Genomic DNA, 18,248 nt, shown 5'->3' with positions numbered 1-18,248 from the left:
AGGAACTTCCACTGTTTTCCATAGTTGTTGTACCAATGTGCATTTTCACCAATAGTGTAAGAGGCTTCTATTTTCTCTGCACCCTCTCTAGCATTTATTGTTGGTAGACTTTTTGATGACGGCCCTTCTGGCTGGTGTAAGGTGGTACCTTATAGTGGTTTTGATTTGGATTTCTCTAATAATTAGCAATCTTGAGCATTTTTTCATGTGATTTTTGGCATCTACATGTCTTCTTTGAAGAAATGTCTATTTAGATCTTCTGCCCATTTTTTGATTGGGTTCTTTGTTTTTTTGATATTGAGCTCCATGAATTTTTGGTATATTTAGGAGATTAATCCCTTGTCAGTCACTGAGAAGTTTTCGTGTAGAGAAGATGTTTCAGCAATGCAAATAAATTATTTAATTGGTTATATTTTAGGCAGCTGCCTTATTTAGGAAAGTCTAGTTGGCTGTTTGTGATTGGTTGTTCTTAAGTTTCACTTTCTTGAGTTCAGTGCATTGACTCCAGCTTAGGTTTTGGTCTGCTTACACAGGCTACCAAGACATTAGAGCCACCTCAGTCTAATGGTCCCCTTGTTTAAATACTTTAACAGGTGTAAAATAGTAATACCTCACCTTAAATGAAGCAGGTGGTGTCTGGTGAAACCTCAGTAGGCATGCCCAAGAGCCACAATTACTGGTCCCTCCACTGTTGTCCTAACTGGACCCCTTTGTCAAGTATTTTGCCTCCTACTGCCTCAAATCCTAGAACCTCATAGCAAGAAAGAGCAATGACACATTGCCCCATTTCTTGGGAAGGTGAATGAAATGAGATGGATAAAGGGATCCTATTCCTTGGATACAAGTGCTGCATGACCAAGGTTCTAGTTATTATGGCAGCCTGTGAATGAGCCTATCTTAATCATATCACAACACGTCGTATCTCTAGATTCCATGAGTTTAGTGAAATAGTCAAAAGCTAAGGAGTTTGGACTTTTTTTTTTTAGCTTCAGAAGGAACTTTTATACATTTCACAGTTGAATTGTCTTAAAGTAAAAGCTGTTTTAGAAGAGTGAATGAGGTACCTCACACAGATCTCAACTCTCAAAATAGACCTGTGAGATTCAGATGCAAAAAGGGCCCTGATTTCTTCTCCCACAGGTGTACAAGTCAAATGATTTTCATTTGTTTTTCCTGTCATTTTAGCTACCACTATAGCTTTATTATATCTTTGTGTTTCTCCCCTGTTTACCCTAACAATTCTTCCTAAGATTTTCCACAGTTCTTGGCTGTGAAGTAAACTTGTAAATTACCTGATAGTAAAGTCAGAGGATAAGTAAATCACAATCCAGTCTGCTCACAAAATCAAATGTTTGTGATATGTCAAATCTTTAACAAGTCAATTGCTTCTTTTGAAAAATGTGTCTGGAGTGCCCGTCGTGGCGCAGTGGTTAACGAATCTGACTAGGAACCATGAGGTTGCGGGTTCGGTCCCTGCCCTTGCTCAGTGGGTTAACGATCCGGCGTTGCCATGAGCTGTGGTGTAGGTTGCAGACGCGGCTCGGATCCCGCGTTGCTGTGGCTCTGGTGTAGGCCGGTGGCTGCAGCTCTGATTCAACCCCTAGCCTGGGAACCTCCATATGCCGCGGGAGCGGCCCAAGAAATAGCAGCAACAAAAAGACAAAAAAAAAAAAAAAAAAAAAATGTGTCTGTTCTTCATGCTGAGAACAACCCAGTTATTCCATGAGTTTTGTTCTGATATAAGACCAAAGGTGCAATATATTGAGACTACAAGTTATGTCAAATATCTAACAAAATGGCTAGGCAGAATTAATTTCTTTTTATTTTTTTTTATTTTTTTATTTTTTTATTTTTTTGTCTTTTTGCTATTTCTTTGGGCCGCTCCCGCGGCACATGGAGGTTCCCAGGCTAGGGGTCGAATCGGAGCTGTAGCCACTGGCCTACGCCAGAGCCACAGCAACGCTGGATCCGAGCCGCTTCCGCAACCCACACCACAGCTCACCGCAACGCTGGATCGTCAACTCACTGAGCAAGGGCAGGGACCGAACCGGCAACCTCATGGTTCCTAGTCGGATTCGTTAACCACTGCGCCACGACGGGAACTCCTCTTTTTATTTTTAAGAATCTTATTTCATAGTTTAATTCCCAATAGGATGGAACTGAGCTCTGGTTCTCTGGTAACTCAAGTAGATAATGTAAAATTTGTTCTGTAGTTTAAGGGAGTGAAAGCCCTGAGACATTTGTATTTTCCCATTAATGTCATCAGATATATTCCTTCTGAGTAGTTTCCATAATTATTCTACATATGTGCATTTATACAGTTATATGTATATATAAAACTCCCTCCACTTTGACTTGTTCATCAGATCCCATTTTGTTAATGAATATTATTCCTGCTTGACTTCAGATAATCTTGTCCACAGATGACCAATTGGGGAACTGTGGAGCGCATTTGTTAAACCCAAGTTCTTTTACAAAGCCAAAAGCAAAGGTCTTAAAAAAAAAAGATTTTGAAGAAGTATTTGGATGTTACAGTTGTGCAAGCATTTCCAAATCTGCTAAGAGTGATAATCATTGCAAACGGTGGGTCAATGAGACTTGAGGAGCTCAAGCAAGGCTACCAATTTCCAGGTGAAAAATTTAATGCTAGAGGAATATGTTGGCTTATTAAATATAGAAACAAATGTCTGAGAATGGTCAGTAACTGGAGCCTTACAAAAAAAGTAATTTCTAAGAGGAACTTTCAAAATAGTTAAATAGAACATTCCTGAAACTTTCCAAATGCTGTAACTGGTAATCTGAGATGTAACATGAATACTTTTTGTTGAAGAAAATAAAGGAGAAAGTATATTTTCTCTCTTCTCTCTTTCTTTCTCTCTCTCTCTCCCATACACACACACACACACACACACGTTCTCCACATAATGTTTTCTAAAGTTTAGGTATGAATTGCCCTGGATTAGAGTTTCAGAACAAAAATATTTTATCTTGCCGTTGAAAGAACTCCAAGATCTTTTATTCTCAAACGTGTTACCTTCTTTTCTTTTCTCTTGCTTCCTATCTCAAACAACACTTGCCCAATTTACAAATGAGCCCCAAATACAATGTCAATATTTTGGGGTTGTGCAACTAACAATCTTTTATTTTTCATGCCCATAAGTACTGCTAGACAAGGTTGGACCTAAAAATAGGGTCCATCTTGACATCTTTTATTTCTTCTCTAAACACAAGAGGAAGGGCCAACAAAACTTTGGTGGGTGTAGCTGGAAGGTAAGTAGTCTTTCAATGCCCTCTGTTTATAACTTCCACTATAATTTTTCTTATGCAATGATCAGATCATCCTCTTTCTCATTAGCAAGCCCTCCCAATGGCTTGGTCCAGCTTAAATGGACTGCTAGCTGCAGATCATGCATGCTCAAATATCTCATCAATTCCACAGAATTCCCCTAATTAAGAAACACGTACTTTCATTTCATTTTCAAAAAGCAATTTCCTAATGACTTATTAAAATAATGCCTTTTTCCATCCCTTAAAAAAAGTCACATTTTTGCATGGTGTCATGTTAAAATTAGTAATGCAACATTAGCGATTAAGCTGAATACCAATTTAAAGCATTTGCACCAATAGGGTATGGTACTTTGGTTGTTTCTTGCTACCTGAACACTGAGGCAATATCTAGATCTTTGGGTTACCTTGAAATGTTGTTTTCAGACTCTTGAAACCATGACAACAATTGATTCAAATGAATCCCAGAGCTTTACAAACTAAGATTTCATTGTTGAATTTCTTTGCTTTTTTAATAACTCCTTGATTCATAAAACTCTTGAGAAAATAGACTTTGTCTGGATACTGCCAGACTTTGTCCTAATGCAGTATCCATTCACCTTTCTTATAGGAAATAACACAGATGTGATTATCCTTCTATCAGAGAGAGATAATTAGGAAAGCTAATGTGTGGGTATCACAACTGGTGTCCAAAGGTTACGTAGTAATAGATAAGGAAAGGGGTAAAAAAAACCCTGTAAAACGTTAGAAGCTACCCTGTTTTTCAAGCTTAGGAATCACTCCTCCCTTATGATACCAAGAACATCAAATTCTATTGATGAAATCTTTTTTATATTTCTTTTTTCCTCCTCTTTCATTACCGATTCCCTAATTTGGCCATTAGTCCATCAACCTGGCTCCCTGCCTCTCATCTGGTACCTTTCCAATCCATCCTCATGTCTAGCTGATGCTTGAGTGACCTTGTTACCTAAGAATCTGTGATGGATCTCCATTACCTTCAGAATAAAATTCAAATTTTTGGTATGAATTCAAGGCTCTCTACTGACTGTCTCTAATTTTTTTTAACCTTTTCTCTGTTCACTCTTCTAATGCACCCCAAATTCTCTCTGGTATAGATTTACTGATATTCCCTGAACCGAGCCTATCAGTTCTTTTATTTGTGACTTAGTTTTTACTGTTCTCTCTGTCTAGGGTAGCCTTTCCTCCCTTGTTTGTGATATCCAGCAAGATATTATTAAAGTCTGAGTGTACATGTCCCCCTCCTTTGTAGATTTCTCTGACATCCCTGACTCTTCCACTTCCCAGAAGACTGCCAGCTGTATTAGCACTGCATCCACACTGAATTTCCTTTCAATCAGTTGGGCATTTCTGTTACTTTTATGCATTATGAGCTCTTTGAAGGCACTTTCCACGTTTAACTCTGTGTCCCAGCATTTAACATAATGCTTGTCACACTACAGAGTCCTGGCGTTTGTTGAGGGGAACTGAAATGTCATTGAAACTGATTCTGTAGCCTCTACTCTTTGAAATAGCTCATGACAAAATGGTGAAGAAGTAAATTTTCTTCATTGTCTTCTTTTTTCTTTTCAGACCATACCCTTCTTATCAGTCTAGTTCCAGCATTGCTCCTGTAACTTTGATCAGCATATAGAGAAACCCCTACAGTTGAACTTCCTTTAGGACAACCTCCACAGTTTGTACACAACTTGAACAAATACAAAAAGAGGGGAGACCAACACAGAGTTTAGGAAAGCATAAAAGGGCAGGTCTCGGTCGATGTTCTGATCCTAGGATTGGATGAGTGCCTTTCAAGGCCCCCTGCTATAGCATCCTCCTCACCGCCTCTCCTCTCCTCTCCTCCCCAGTGTCCTGGATGAACACAGAATTCCTCAGCAATTCTCTCAGACCCTATGGAGAGTCTTTTCCTTTTCCTCTTTTGGAGAACTTTTTTTTCTTCTTCTACACTTCTAAGGCCTCACGGCAAATAGGTGAGTTATATGATCTCTTGAGAACAGAAGGTAGTCGTGGTCTAGTACCGGTGGTCTGATCTTCACTAGCATCTGAAAATAGAGGATATTAAACCCTAGAGCTACCTTTTCTTCCCTCTTGAGAGCCCACCTATATATACTTAGTAAAGAACCTCAATCATTTCACCCTGAAATCCCCCGTGCTATGTTGTGTCATCCCAGGGGTCAGAAAGTTGTCCACCAGAAGCAAAACTTTATCTCAGACCCTTCTCTGTTTATGATTTTTCTTTCACAAAATAAGGCCAGAGAACAAAGTGAATTCTGATATGGGCAGCATAGAAGTAGTAGGGGTGCTCCACAGTCTGTGTTTTCCTATCCTTTGTCTTGTTTTTAGGCTTCTTCAGCTCTCACAGCCATCTCATTCCCTTCTTAGTTTAGCCTTTCCTGCTCTTGAATTCCATCATATTTATTTAAATATTTCTCAGTTAATTTTTGAATCATTCATTCAGTCATTTATTTCAACAAAATTTGAACACCTACTATATTAGTCAGGTTATGTAATGCTAACTCTCATCCCCCAGATCTCTGTAGCTTAGCACAGTGATTTGTTTCTTGCTCACCTACAGTCCAATGTGAATGTTCCTGCTGGAACTGCTTACCTTGTAAGGGTAATCCAGAGATCTGATCTCTTCTATCCTGTGGCACTGCCATACTAAGGGATATAAGAGTTCTTTACCCCAGGCCACGTGAATAGAGAAAGAATCTGAAAAATTTCTTGGGATGCATTATGGCTAGGTTTGGTATTACTGTATATTACATGCACTCACGTTCCATTGGCTAGAAGTCAGGGATCTCCTGGTGGCTGTTTTTTGTTTGTTTGTTTGTTTTGAGGAGAAGATAATGGATGAAAACAATGCCAGACATTTTGCTTAATATTGGGCGTTTTGAAAAATGAATAAGGAATAGTGCTTACTATCAGGAGCTCATAGTCCAGGGGAACAGACACACATAAATAGAAAATTAATGTAGTATGGTATTAACAGTTACTGAGTATATACCTTCCTCTGTGTACTACATCAAGCCCTTGATATAGTGGCTTTAATCATGTATTCCTTACAACAGCCCTATAAGGTAGGTACTTTTGTTATCTTCTTTTCATAGATAAAAAAAACTGAGGCACAGTAGCTTAAGAAACTTGCCCAGGGTCATGCTCCAAATAAGTTGCTGAGCCAGGATTCAAACCTGGGTGGTGCATTTCCAAAGTTTGAACACTTAGTCATTACATCATACTATAATGATGAAAAGATGCACAGAGTGTTAGTGGGGACCAGAGACCCGGCTGGTTGTGGGATTCTGCAGCAGACAATCCCTGAACTTAGGTATAGTGTTGAGCTGGAGCTAGCACAGTTTTGGGGCAGGAAGAATTCCAACAAAGGAAGTAGGATGGGTAAGGGTAGAGCAGTGACAGATATCTTGGTGTGTTTCAGGATCTGTAGTAGTTTGATGCCATGGGTCTAATCCAGGCTTGGAGTCAGGAGAGACAGGCTGTGGTCATGAGGCCAGGCCATGGGGGGCATTTTATGCAGTGCCAAGGAGCTCAAAACTTATGCTAAGTGATGGAAGCCTTTGCAAAGTTTCAATTAAGGTATTTAAATAATAAAATTTACATTTTATCTACATTCTGTTGGTGACTGTCTGAAGGACAGAATAGAACCTTGGCTGAAAGATAAGTTAAAGTCTTTTCAAGTAGTCTAGGAGGGCCAAATTTTAAAATATCTTGTTTTATTTCTTATTACACAGAGAATAAAAATGACAACAAATGACTATCACGGCACTCATTTATCTTCAGTACAACCATGTGAAAGAGGTCCCTATTTTACAGATGAGGAAACTGAGGCACTGACTGTGTGTAAATGGCTAGTAATCCTTGGCACCAAGACTCAGCCTCTGCACTCTGGCTCCAGAGGGTGTACGATTAACCCCTAGTGTACGCAGTCTCCCTTTTTTGAAGTACTGTGACTCTTTATCTAAGATAATAAAAAGTGGGGTGGATTATGTGGGTCAGTGGGAGGAGGAGAGTTTGATAGCAGGATCAGCAAGAGGTCATCCAGTCATGGGGTACAGAGACCTCTTCCTGAGGGGCCAGAAAGTGTGTGGGGGGGGTCTTAGAGGCAAGGTCAGATGGTTGGGTGTGCTTCATTTTATAGAAGGAAAAACCAAGGCACAGAAAAATGAAGTGACTCACCCAAGATCCTATAACTAGTAAGACACAGAGAGAAACTATAGAGCCAGGTAGTGACTTCTGGAGTCTACAGCATCATGCCTAGTTGCCTGTGTTTTTGCCGTACCCAATCAGTTATTTATAGTGAAAAGCATTTTCCTAGAGTGTGAGGAAGTCTTAGATCGATACAAAATCTGGCATCTTTCACATCCATTTTTATAGTCATCAGTAGACACTTTCTGTCAATAATAAAGCAGGAGTAGCTGCAGAATATACTAATTCTTGGTAAGAATGGGAGACTTTTTTTACGGTTCGATAATGACTTACTCTACACAGGTATCATAAGGTGTTTAAAAATATATATTTACGTCAAATCTGGTGGAATAAAAGTATCCTAACTCTCTCAGAGCTCTCCTTGGGCTTTCCTGCTTCATTGTCTGTTATCCTGTGGTTTGTAGACCCCAGTCCAGGGCCACCATAAGCAGTGCTGGGAATAGACTCCATGGGCCAGGGCAGTATGAAAATGGGGGCTCCCTTTTCGCAAATCAGGAAGGATTTCAATATGGTAACAACAGAGGATTAAATAGGCATAGGACCCTGTGACTGCTGTGAAGGGGGCCCTGGTGTTGACTCTGTCTGGCACTTAGACAGGTAGTTTCAGAAGGATCATCTGAGAAACTGCTGAAGTGTGCTTTAAAATAATCTAGAGAGAGGACAAGATGGCGGAGGAGTAGGGGGACACGCTCGCCCTCTCCCACAAACACAACAAAAAAAGCACATCTACAGAATAAATGACTCACACAGAACAGCAACCAATCACTGGCAGAGGAACCTAAACTCCAATAACGGCAAGAAGTTCGTGACATTATTGGGCAGAACGGGAGAAAAGAGGAGAGTGAGAGAAGGTGAATCTGAGCGGGACTGGCACTCCCGAGAGGGAACTGCGGAGGAGAAAGGGATTCCGCACCCTGGAAAGTCACCTACCGGGGGAAAGATCAAACGAACCGGAGGAATCTCCAGATGCAGAGAAGAGTGTAGCAGTAAAGTTGGAGTACGGAAAAGCCGATCAAGAACCCAACGGACCATCTGAACTACGGGCACAGTCACCAAAAATTGAGACGCCTGGGTGGGGGCTGGGCACCGAATCCTCGGCTCCAGAGGTTAGTCCCCGAGAAAGGGCCGGGGGACGCTTGGGTGGGGGCTGGGCACCAAGACCTCTCCTCCGAAGGTTAATCCCCGAGAAAGGGCCGGGCGACGCCTGGGTGGGGGCTGGACACCGAGACCTCGGCTGCAGAGGTTAGTCCCTGGGAAAGGGCCGGGCGACGCCTGGGTGGGGGCTGGGCACCAAGACCTCCGATCCAGAGGTTAGTCCCCGGGAAAGGGACAGGGGACGCCTGGATGGGGGCTGGGCACCGAGATCTCGGCTCCAGAGGTTAGACCCCGAGAACGGGCTGGGGGGGTGGGGCGGAGCGGAAACTGCTTGGGAGGTCTAGAAACCATTTGACGGGGCAGAGACTGCCTGGGAGACTAGAAAACAAAGCTGTCGCAGAGGAAGGGAGCAATACTCTAGGGGCGGGGAAGTGGAAAGCCGCATCAGAGGGAACCTGGGAGAAGAGCCTGGTCTGCGCCCGTGCTGGGGAGGGGAGAGAAGAAGGGGTGGGTCCCCATAGAATACCCCCCACGCCACAGCAAGCTTACAGGCCGGCTAGCTAGCAGAAAGCTGTGCTTCCCAGTGCATCCCCTCCCCCCACCCCTGCCACCCCCTACGCTCTCACCAGACCTGGGGCTGCCTGCCATCCAGGAGAGCTGGCCTCAACAATTGCCTGAAGCCTACCACCGCAGGGGCTGTCCCTGCACAGGCCTGCTTGCCCTTTGGAGGGGCTACACTTCCGCAGAGCAGCACCAAACACCACCAGCCCCCTAGAAAAGGCCTGCAGCCCAGAAAAGCTAGAACAAGCCTAGCCAGGCCGTGAATAGATCTGCCTAATTCTCGGACGGTTTTTCTGAGTTGGGCTGCCCCGGGATGGAGCCTCTTGGATTTCCAGCAGCCCTGCTACCCGCCCAAGCCCCGAGGGGGGGCCGAGACCTAGTGGACCAGCTGCATAGGACTGCCAGCTCCAAGCAGGACCCCCTGCAGCCCAGAAAAGCTGCAACAAGCCTGGCCGAGTCAGGAAAAGATCTCAGACGGTCTTTCTGAGTCGGGCTGCCCTGGGGAGGAGCCTCTTGGGTTTCCAGCGGCCCTGCTACCTGCCCAAGCCCCAAGAGGGTGCCCCACTCCCGCGGAATAGCTGCTCAGCACCACCAGCCCCCTGGAAGAGCCCCTGCAGCCCAGAAAAGCTGCAACAAGCTTGGCCAGACTGTGAAAAGATCTGCCTACATTCTCAGGCCGTCCTTCTGAGTTGGGCTGCCCTAGGGAAGAGCCTCTTAGGTTCTCAGTGACCCAGATAGCTGCTCCAGCCCCCAGGGGGTGCTGCACTCCTGAGGAAAAGCTGCCCAACACCGCCAACCACCTGCAAGAACCCCACAGCCTAAAAACACCAGAGCAAGCTCTGCATGACCAAGTGAAATCTGCTACCATCGTGGTGTGGACCTCCCAGTCCTGTCTGCCCTCAGGAAGTCCTCCTTTGCTTCAAAGAAACACTGTTAGCCCCATCATCACTCCAGAAAAGCCACACTGCCTCAAAAAAGACTGACCAACAACTCCAGCCCTCAGGAAATATTCCACGGCAGTGACAAGGCAAACACTGCCCGATCACGGAGAGTACAACTCCCTCAGGAGAAAGAAAACAACAAGCAAGATGAAGAAGCTGAGAAACCACCCCCAGTCAAACCAACAGGAGAACTCACCTAAAACAGTCAACAATGAAATAGATCTCTGCAGTCAGACAGACCTGGAGTTCAAAAGAGAAATAGTGAAAATACTGAAGGAATTAAGAGAAGATATGAACAGTAATGCAGACTCCTTCAGAAAGGAACTAGAAAATATAAGGCGGAGCCAAGAAAAACTAGAACATTCATTTGCAGAGATGCAAACTGAACTAGGGGCAGTAAAAACCAGAATGAATAATGCAGAAGAACGAATCAGTGATATGGAAGATAGAATAATGGAAATCACTCAATCCGGTCAACAGACAGAAAACCGAATCAAAAAACTGGAAAGCAATATGAGAGACCTATGGGATAATATAAAGCGGGCCAATCTACACATAATAGGAATTCCAGAAGGAGTAGAAAAAGATAAGGGGATGGAAAATATATTTGAAGAAATTATTGCTGGAAACTTCCCAAATCTAAAGGATACTGGGTTCAAGATACAGGAAGCACAGAGGACCCCAAACAAACTGAACCCAAACAGACCCACACCAAGACACATCATAATAAAAATGGCAAAAGTTAGTGATAAAGAGAGGATCCTAAAGGCAGCAAGAGAAAAACAGAATGTTACCTACAAGGGAACCCCCAGAAGAATATCAGCTGATTTCTCTACAGAAACACTACAGGCCAGGAGGGAATGGCAAGAGATATTTAAAGTGCTCAAAGGAAAAAATATGCAACCTAGAATACTCTATCCAGCAAGAATATCATTTAAAATAGAAGGGGAAATAAAAATTTTTCCCAACAAACAAAAACTTAAAGAATACAGCAGCACAAAACCCAGGTTAAAGGAAATACTGAAAGGGCTTCTCTAAACCAAAAAGAAAAGAAGGGAAGGGAAGAAAAAAGAAAAGAAAAGAAAAAAAAGAAGAAGAGGAAGAACTAGGACTGAGGAAACTGCAACCAGAGAGCAGTCACTCAAATAAGCCAGCATACAGATTTAATCATGAACATGCTTCAAACAAAATAAAATTAAAAAGAAAAAAATAAAAAAGTGTCATCAAAACCATAAAATGTGGGCAAGGGATGTTAGGAAGTAAATAACCCTTTTTGTTTGTATGTATGTCTCTCTTCTTAATTTTAATATACTAATGAAGTGTTTGAACTTACAGGACCATCAGGCTAAAACACACAATTATGGGAAGGGGTTAGCATACTTAAAAAACAGGGCAACCACAAGCCAAAACCAAATATTGCATTTGCAAAAAATGAAAAAAAAATACACTCAAGCAGATAATAACAGGAGACCATCAAACCAAAAAAAAAAAAAAAAAAAGGAAGACTGGAGAACCATAGAATCAACTGGAACACGAGGTTCAAATGGCAATAAATAATCATCTATCAATTATCACCTTAAATGTCAATGGACTGAATGTCCCAATCAAAAGGCACAGAGTGGCTGAGTGGATAAAAAGGCAAAAACCTTCAATCTGCTGCCTACAAGAAACTCACCTTAGGACAAAAGATACATATAGATTGAAAGTGAAAGGGTGGGGAAAAGTATTTCATGCCAATAGACAAGACAGAAAAGCAGGAGTCGCAACGCTCATATCAGACAAAATAGACTTTAAAACAAAAGACATAAAGAAAGACAAAGAAGGACACTACTTAATGATTAAGGGAGCCATCCAAGGGGAGGATGTTACTATCATCAACATATATGCCCCAAATATAGGAGCACCCAGATACAAACAACAAATATTAACAGACATAAAGGGAGATATTGATGAGAATACAATCATAGTAGGAGACCTTAATACCCCCCTCACATCAATGGACAGATCCTCTAGACAGAAAACCAATAAAGCAACAGAGATCCTAAAGGAAACAATAGAAAAGTTAGACTTCATTGATATCTTCAGGACACTACATCCAAAAAAATCAGAATACACATTCTTCTCAAATGCTCATGGAACATTCTCAAGATTCGACCACATATTGGGACACAAAGCTAACCTCAATAAATTTAGGAGCATAGAAATTATCTCAAGTATCTCCTCTGACCACAATGCCATGAAATTAGAAATCAACCATGGGAAAAGCAAAGAGAAAAAACCTACTACATGGAGACTAAACAACATGCTACTAAAAAACCAATGGGTCAATGAGGAAATCACGAAAGAAATTTAAAAACTACCTTGAAACAAATGATAATGAAGACACAACCTCTCAAAACCTATGGGATGCTGCGAAAGCAGTGCTCAGAGGGAAATTTATAGCAAAACCAGCCTTTCTCAAAAAAGAAGAAAGATCCCAAATGGACAACTTAACCCTCCACCTAAATGAATTAGAAAAAGAAGAACAAAAAAGTCCTAAAGTCAGCAGAAGGAAGGAAATTATAAAGATCAAAGAAGAAATCAATAAAATAGAGACTCAGCAAACAATAGAGAAAATTAATAAAACCAAGAGCTGGTTCTTTGAAAAGGTGAACAAAATTGACAAACCCCTGGCCAGACTCACTAAAAAGAGGAGAGAAAGAACCCAAATAACCAAAATTATAAATGAAAAAGGAGAAATCACAACAGATACAGCAGAAATACAAAAAACCATAAGAGAATACTATGAACAACTATACAGCAACAAGTTTGACAATCTGGAAGAAATGGACAATTTTCTAGAATCTTACAGCCTGCCAAAACTGAATCAAGCAGAAACAGATCAACTGAACAGACCCATCACTAGAAATGAAATTGAAGAGGTCATAAAATCACTCCCTACAAATAAAAGTCCAGGACCAGATGGCTTCACAGGCGAATTCTATCAAACATATAAAGAGGAATTGGTGCCCATCCTCCTTAAACTCTTTCAAAAGGTTGAAGAAGAAGGAATACTCCCAAAGACATTCTATGATGCCACCATCACCCTCCTTCCAAAACCAGACAGAGATACCACCAAAAAAGAAAATTATCGCCCAATATCATTGATGAATATAGATGCAAAAATTCTCAACAAAATCTTAGCCAACCGAATCCAACAACATATCAAAAAAATTATACACCATCACCAGGTAGGGTTCATCCCAGATTCACAAGGATGGTTCAACATACGCAAATCAATCAACATCATACACCACATTAACAAAAAAAAGTCAAAAATCATATGATCATCTTAATAGACACAGAAAAAGCATTTGACAAAGTCCAACATCCATTCATGATCAAGACCCTCGCCAAAGTGGGTATAGAGGGAGCATTCCTGAATATAATCAAAGCCATTTATGATAAACCCACAGCAAATATAATCCTCAATGGGGAAAAACTGAAAGCCTTCTCACTCAAATCTGGAACAAGACAGGGATGCCCACTCTCACCACTGCTCTTCAACATAGTTTTGGAAGTCCTAGCCACAGCAATTAGACAAACAAAAGAAATAAAAGGCATCCATATAGGAAGAGAAGAGATCAAACTGTCACTGTATGCAGATGACATGATACTATACCTAGAAAACGCTAAGGACTCAACCCCAAAACTCCTTGAACTGATGAATAAATTCAGCAAAGTAGCAGGATATAAGATTAACATTCAGAAGTCAGTTGCATTTCTGTATACCAGCAATGAAACATTAGAAAAGGAATACAAAAATACGATACCATTTAAAATTGTACCTCACAAAATCAAATACCTCGGAATACACCTGACCAAGGAGGTAAAGGACCTATATGCCGAGAACTATAACACTTTAATCAAAGAAATCAAAGAAGATGTAAAGAAATGGAAAGATATTCCATGTTCCTGGGTTGGGAAAATCAATATTGTAAAAATGGCCATACTACCCAAAGCAATCTACAGATTCAATGCAATCCCTATCAAATTACCCATGACATTTTTCACAGAACTAGAACAAACAATCCAAGCATTAATACAGAACAACAAAAGACCCAGAATCGACAAAGCAATCCTGAGAAACAAAAACCAAGCAGGAGGCATAACTCTCCCAGACTTCAAGAAATACTACAAAGCCACAGTCATCAAAACAGTGTGGTATTGGTACCAAAACAGACAGACAGACCAATGGCACAGAATAGAGGATCCGGAAATAAACCCTGACACCTATGGTCAATTAATCTTTGACAAGGGAGGCAAGAACATAAAATGGGAAAAAGAAAGTCTATTCAGCAAGCATTGCTGGGAAACCTGGACAGCTGCATGCAAAGCAATGAAATTAGAACACACCCTCACACCATGCACAAAAATAAACTCCAAATGGCTGAAAGACTTAAATATACAACAGGACACCATCAAACTCCTAGAAGAAAACATAGGCAAAACACTCTCTGACATCAACATCATGAATATTTTCTCAGGTCAGTCTCCCAAAGCAATAGGAACTAGAGCAAAAATAAACCCATGGGACCTCATCAAACTGAAAAGCTTTTGCACAGCAAAGGAAACCCAAAAGAAAACAAAAAGACAACTTACAGAATGGGAGAAAATAGTTTCAAATGATGCAACTGACAAGGGCTTAATCTCTAGAATATATAAGCAACTTATACAACTCAATAGCAAAAAAACCAATCAATCAATGGAAAAATGGGCAAAAGACCTGAGTAGACTGTTCTCCAAAGAAGATATACAGATGGCCAGCAAACACATGAAAAAATGCTCAACATCGCTGATTATAAGAGAAATGCAAATCAAAACTACCATGAGATACCACCTCACACCAGTCAGAATGGCCATCATTAATAAGTCCACAAATAACAAGTGCTGGAGGGGCTGTGGAGAAAAGGGAACCCTCCTGCACTGTTGGTGGGAATGTAAACTGGTGCAGCCACTATGGAGAATGGTTTGGAGATACCTTAGAAATCTATACATAGAACTTCCACATGACCCCGCAATCCCACTCTTGGGCATCTATCTGGACAAAACTCTACTTAAAAGAGACACATGCACCCACATGTTCATTGCAGCACTATTCACAATAGCCAGGACATGGAAACAACCCAAATGTCCATCGACAGATGATTGGATTCGGAAAGAAGTGGTATATATACACAATGGAATACTACTCAGCCATAAAAAGAATGACATAACGCCCTTTGCAGCAACATGGATGGAACTAGAGAATCTCATCCTGAGTGAAATGAGCCAGAAAGACAAAGACAAATACCATATGATATCACTTATAACTGGAATCTAATATCCAGCACAAATGAACATCTCCTCAGAAAAGAAAATCATGGACTTGGAGAAGAGACTGGTGGCTGCCTGATGGGAGGGGGAGGGAGTGGGAGGGATCGGGAGCTTGGGCTTATCAGACACAACTTAGAATAGATTTACAAGGAGGTCCTGCTCAATAGCATTGAGAACTATGTCTAGATACTCATGTTGCAACAGAAGAAAGGGTGGGGGAAAAAACTGTAATTGCAATGTATACATGTAAGGATAACCTGACCCCCTTGCTGTACAGTGGGAAAAAAAAAAAGAGTAAGATAGTGGTTACCATGGACAATTATCACAACTGGACCTATGGTCCTTACTGGAACCATAAACCCCCATAGTTCCCACCCTTGAAGATCTTCAAAAAATAAGAACTATCTACCTGACCTAAAGGATTTGAAATCTACCACCTTCTTGAAAGCAGGGACTACACTGGACCTCTCATTTCACCCTCCAATGCTAGGGTTTCCAGTTTCCAACCTCCCTGGAAGGAGGGGGGTTTGAGATGGTCTTCCTCCACAGAGTTTCCCTTTTAGAAATTCTGTTACATGCCAGTGTTAATTTCACAGTCCTTAGTGTTCTTTCTATTATTCATGAATTCTCTGCAATTCAATTTTACAAAGCAAAGGAGGGCAAACACAGATATATTTCCCCTTTGAAAATAAAACAGTTTGAGCCCCTGTGGAATGGAAGACCTGCTGATCAGATGACTCTCATGTACCCACAGCAACTGGATTATCCCATTTCTTAAAGACAGCCCAAAGACAGATGATACACTCTTCATTTACATTTGGGGGACATGTCACACTGATTTATCAATTCCCTGAAACTTACTCTGCTTTTCTTTCTAACTCAGCTTCCAGGCCTTTACTAGACAAGCCTGACAGCAGCCTACAAAACATAAGGGGAAAGGGGGCGGGAGCAAGATGGCAGAGGAGTAGGACGTACCTGGAGCTCACCTTCTCCAACAAACACATACACAAAAAAAAAAAAAAAAAAAAAAAAAAAAAAAAAACTACATATAGAATGATTAGAATGATTACACAGATAGAATGATTAGAATGATTACACAGAACATCTACAGAATGCTGGCATAAGACCTCAGACTTCCAAAAATGGCAAGAAACCCTCCACATAACTGGGAAGAACAAAGGGGGTAAAGAAGAGAGAGAGAGAAAAGAAAAAAAAGGAATCAGGAATGAGAGGGGCTGTGAAAGAGGAAAGGAACCCATACCCTGGGAGGCCACATAACTGATCAGCCAAGACAGAGGAAGAGATTCAAAGACCTGGAGAAAAGCACAGCCACCAGTCTGAGGAGGGCAAAACAGAAAGAGAGCTACACAGACAATCTGTGCCACTGCTCAGCACACCACAACCTGAGGCACTCGCACAGGGGCTGGGCACCGGACTCCAGCTATGGAGGTAAGTTCCAGGCAGAAAGCTAGAGTTGGTTGAAGAGAATGGCCTGAGGGGGCCAGGGAGCAGTGCACCACAGCTGAGGGAGTGCAGGAAGTGTACCACCCCTCCAGAGAGGCAGGGCACCACTGCTCAGGAGTGTGAGAGAAGGGCGGGCAGGACTGCCATAGGAACTCCTCTCTCTGCAGATGCAGGGGCTCGCAGGTGGCCTCTTGCGCCAGCTACAGGGGTAACTACAAACTGCCACAGCCATCTCAGACTCCAGAGGTGGGCATGGTCCACTACCACTAAGGGTCCCAATATTGACACCACCTGGGGCCCCAGTCACTTCAGAAGTCACCACCACAGAGTGCCCTGCAACCAAGCACTGCCCATTTCCCCTACCTCCCTGGAAATGCACACACCCCACCGTTGCCATTGCCAAGGGCCCTGGGTAACACCCCCACCTACCTGAGGGTCACTGCCACTGCCCAGGGCCCTGCAAACAGGTGCCATTTGTAGATGCCAGCCATTGACCCCACCTCCCTGGAAGCATACACAGGCTATGAACCTGCACAGCCCCTATCAAAAGGATAACAGCCTGCCCACACTGAGGAGAGACAGCAAGCATCTAAACCAAAAGCAGTCCACACACCAAAAAAACAGCAAACCCACACAAGTACCCAGGGATGCTGCTGCATATAAACAGCCCTCCAGAATACAGTGGAGGACAGTTTTCCCTAAACTCAGAGTAAGAAAAATATAAGCAAAATGAAGAAGCACAGAAACCATTCCCAGTTAAAAGAACAGGAGAATTCCCCTGAAGGAGCAAACAATGAAACAGATCTCCACAGTCTAATAGAAACCAAGTTCAAAAAGGAAGTAATGAAAATACTGAAGGAATTAAGAACAGCTATCAATACTAATTCTGATTACTTTAAAAAGGAACTAGTGAGGTACTGCCTCACACCAGTCAGAATGGCCATCATTAATAAGTCCACAAATAGCAAATGCTGGAGGGTGTGTGGAGAAAAAGGAACCCTCCTGCACTGTTGGTGGGAATGTAAATTGGTACAACCACTATGGAAAACAATATGGAGGTACCTCAGAAAACTAAATACAGAACTACCATATGATCCAGCAGTCCCACTCCTGGGCATATATCCAGACAAAACTCTCCTTGAAAAAGATACATGTGGAGTTCCCATCGTGGCCCAGTGGTTAATGAACCCAACTAGCATCTGTGAGGACATGGGTTCGATCCCTGGTCTTGCTCAGTGGGTTAAGGATCTGGCATTGCCATGAGCTGTGGTATAGGTTGCAGACAAGGCTCAGATGTCTCGTTGC

At 42.1% G+C, this 18,248-nt stretch overlaps 1 long non-coding RNA gene across 1 annotated transcript in view; it reads right to left on the bottom strand.

Annotated features, from left to right (window-relative positions):
• Nucleotides 1-2,994: 2,994 nt before the first annotated feature.
• LOC146400817 (uncharacterized) overlaps nucleotides 2,995-18,248 on the bottom strand; it is a 77,761-nt gene continuing 62,507 nt past the window's right edge. Inside the window, exon 4 of the long non-coding RNA XR_014812608.1 lies at nucleotides 2,995-5,345. This is a non-coding gene — a long non-coding RNA (uncharacterized LOC146400817). The remainder of the gene's footprint in view (nucleotides 5,346-18,248) is intronic.

The sequence above is a fragment of the Sus scrofa genome, chromosome 8 (genome assembly GCF_054392235.1).
Source record: "Sus scrofa isolate SSC_HxYL_T2T_F1_AM1 chromosome 8, Sscrofa_HxYL_maternal_Yorkshire_Landrace_v2.0, whole genome shotgun sequence".
In the NCBI taxonomy this organism is placed as follows: domain Eukaryota; kingdom Metazoa; phylum Chordata; class Mammalia; order Artiodactyla; family Suidae; genus Sus; species Sus scrofa.
The sequence above is the reverse complement of the archived record's forward strand: the minus strand, read 5'-3'. Positions and strand labels throughout refer to the sequence as shown.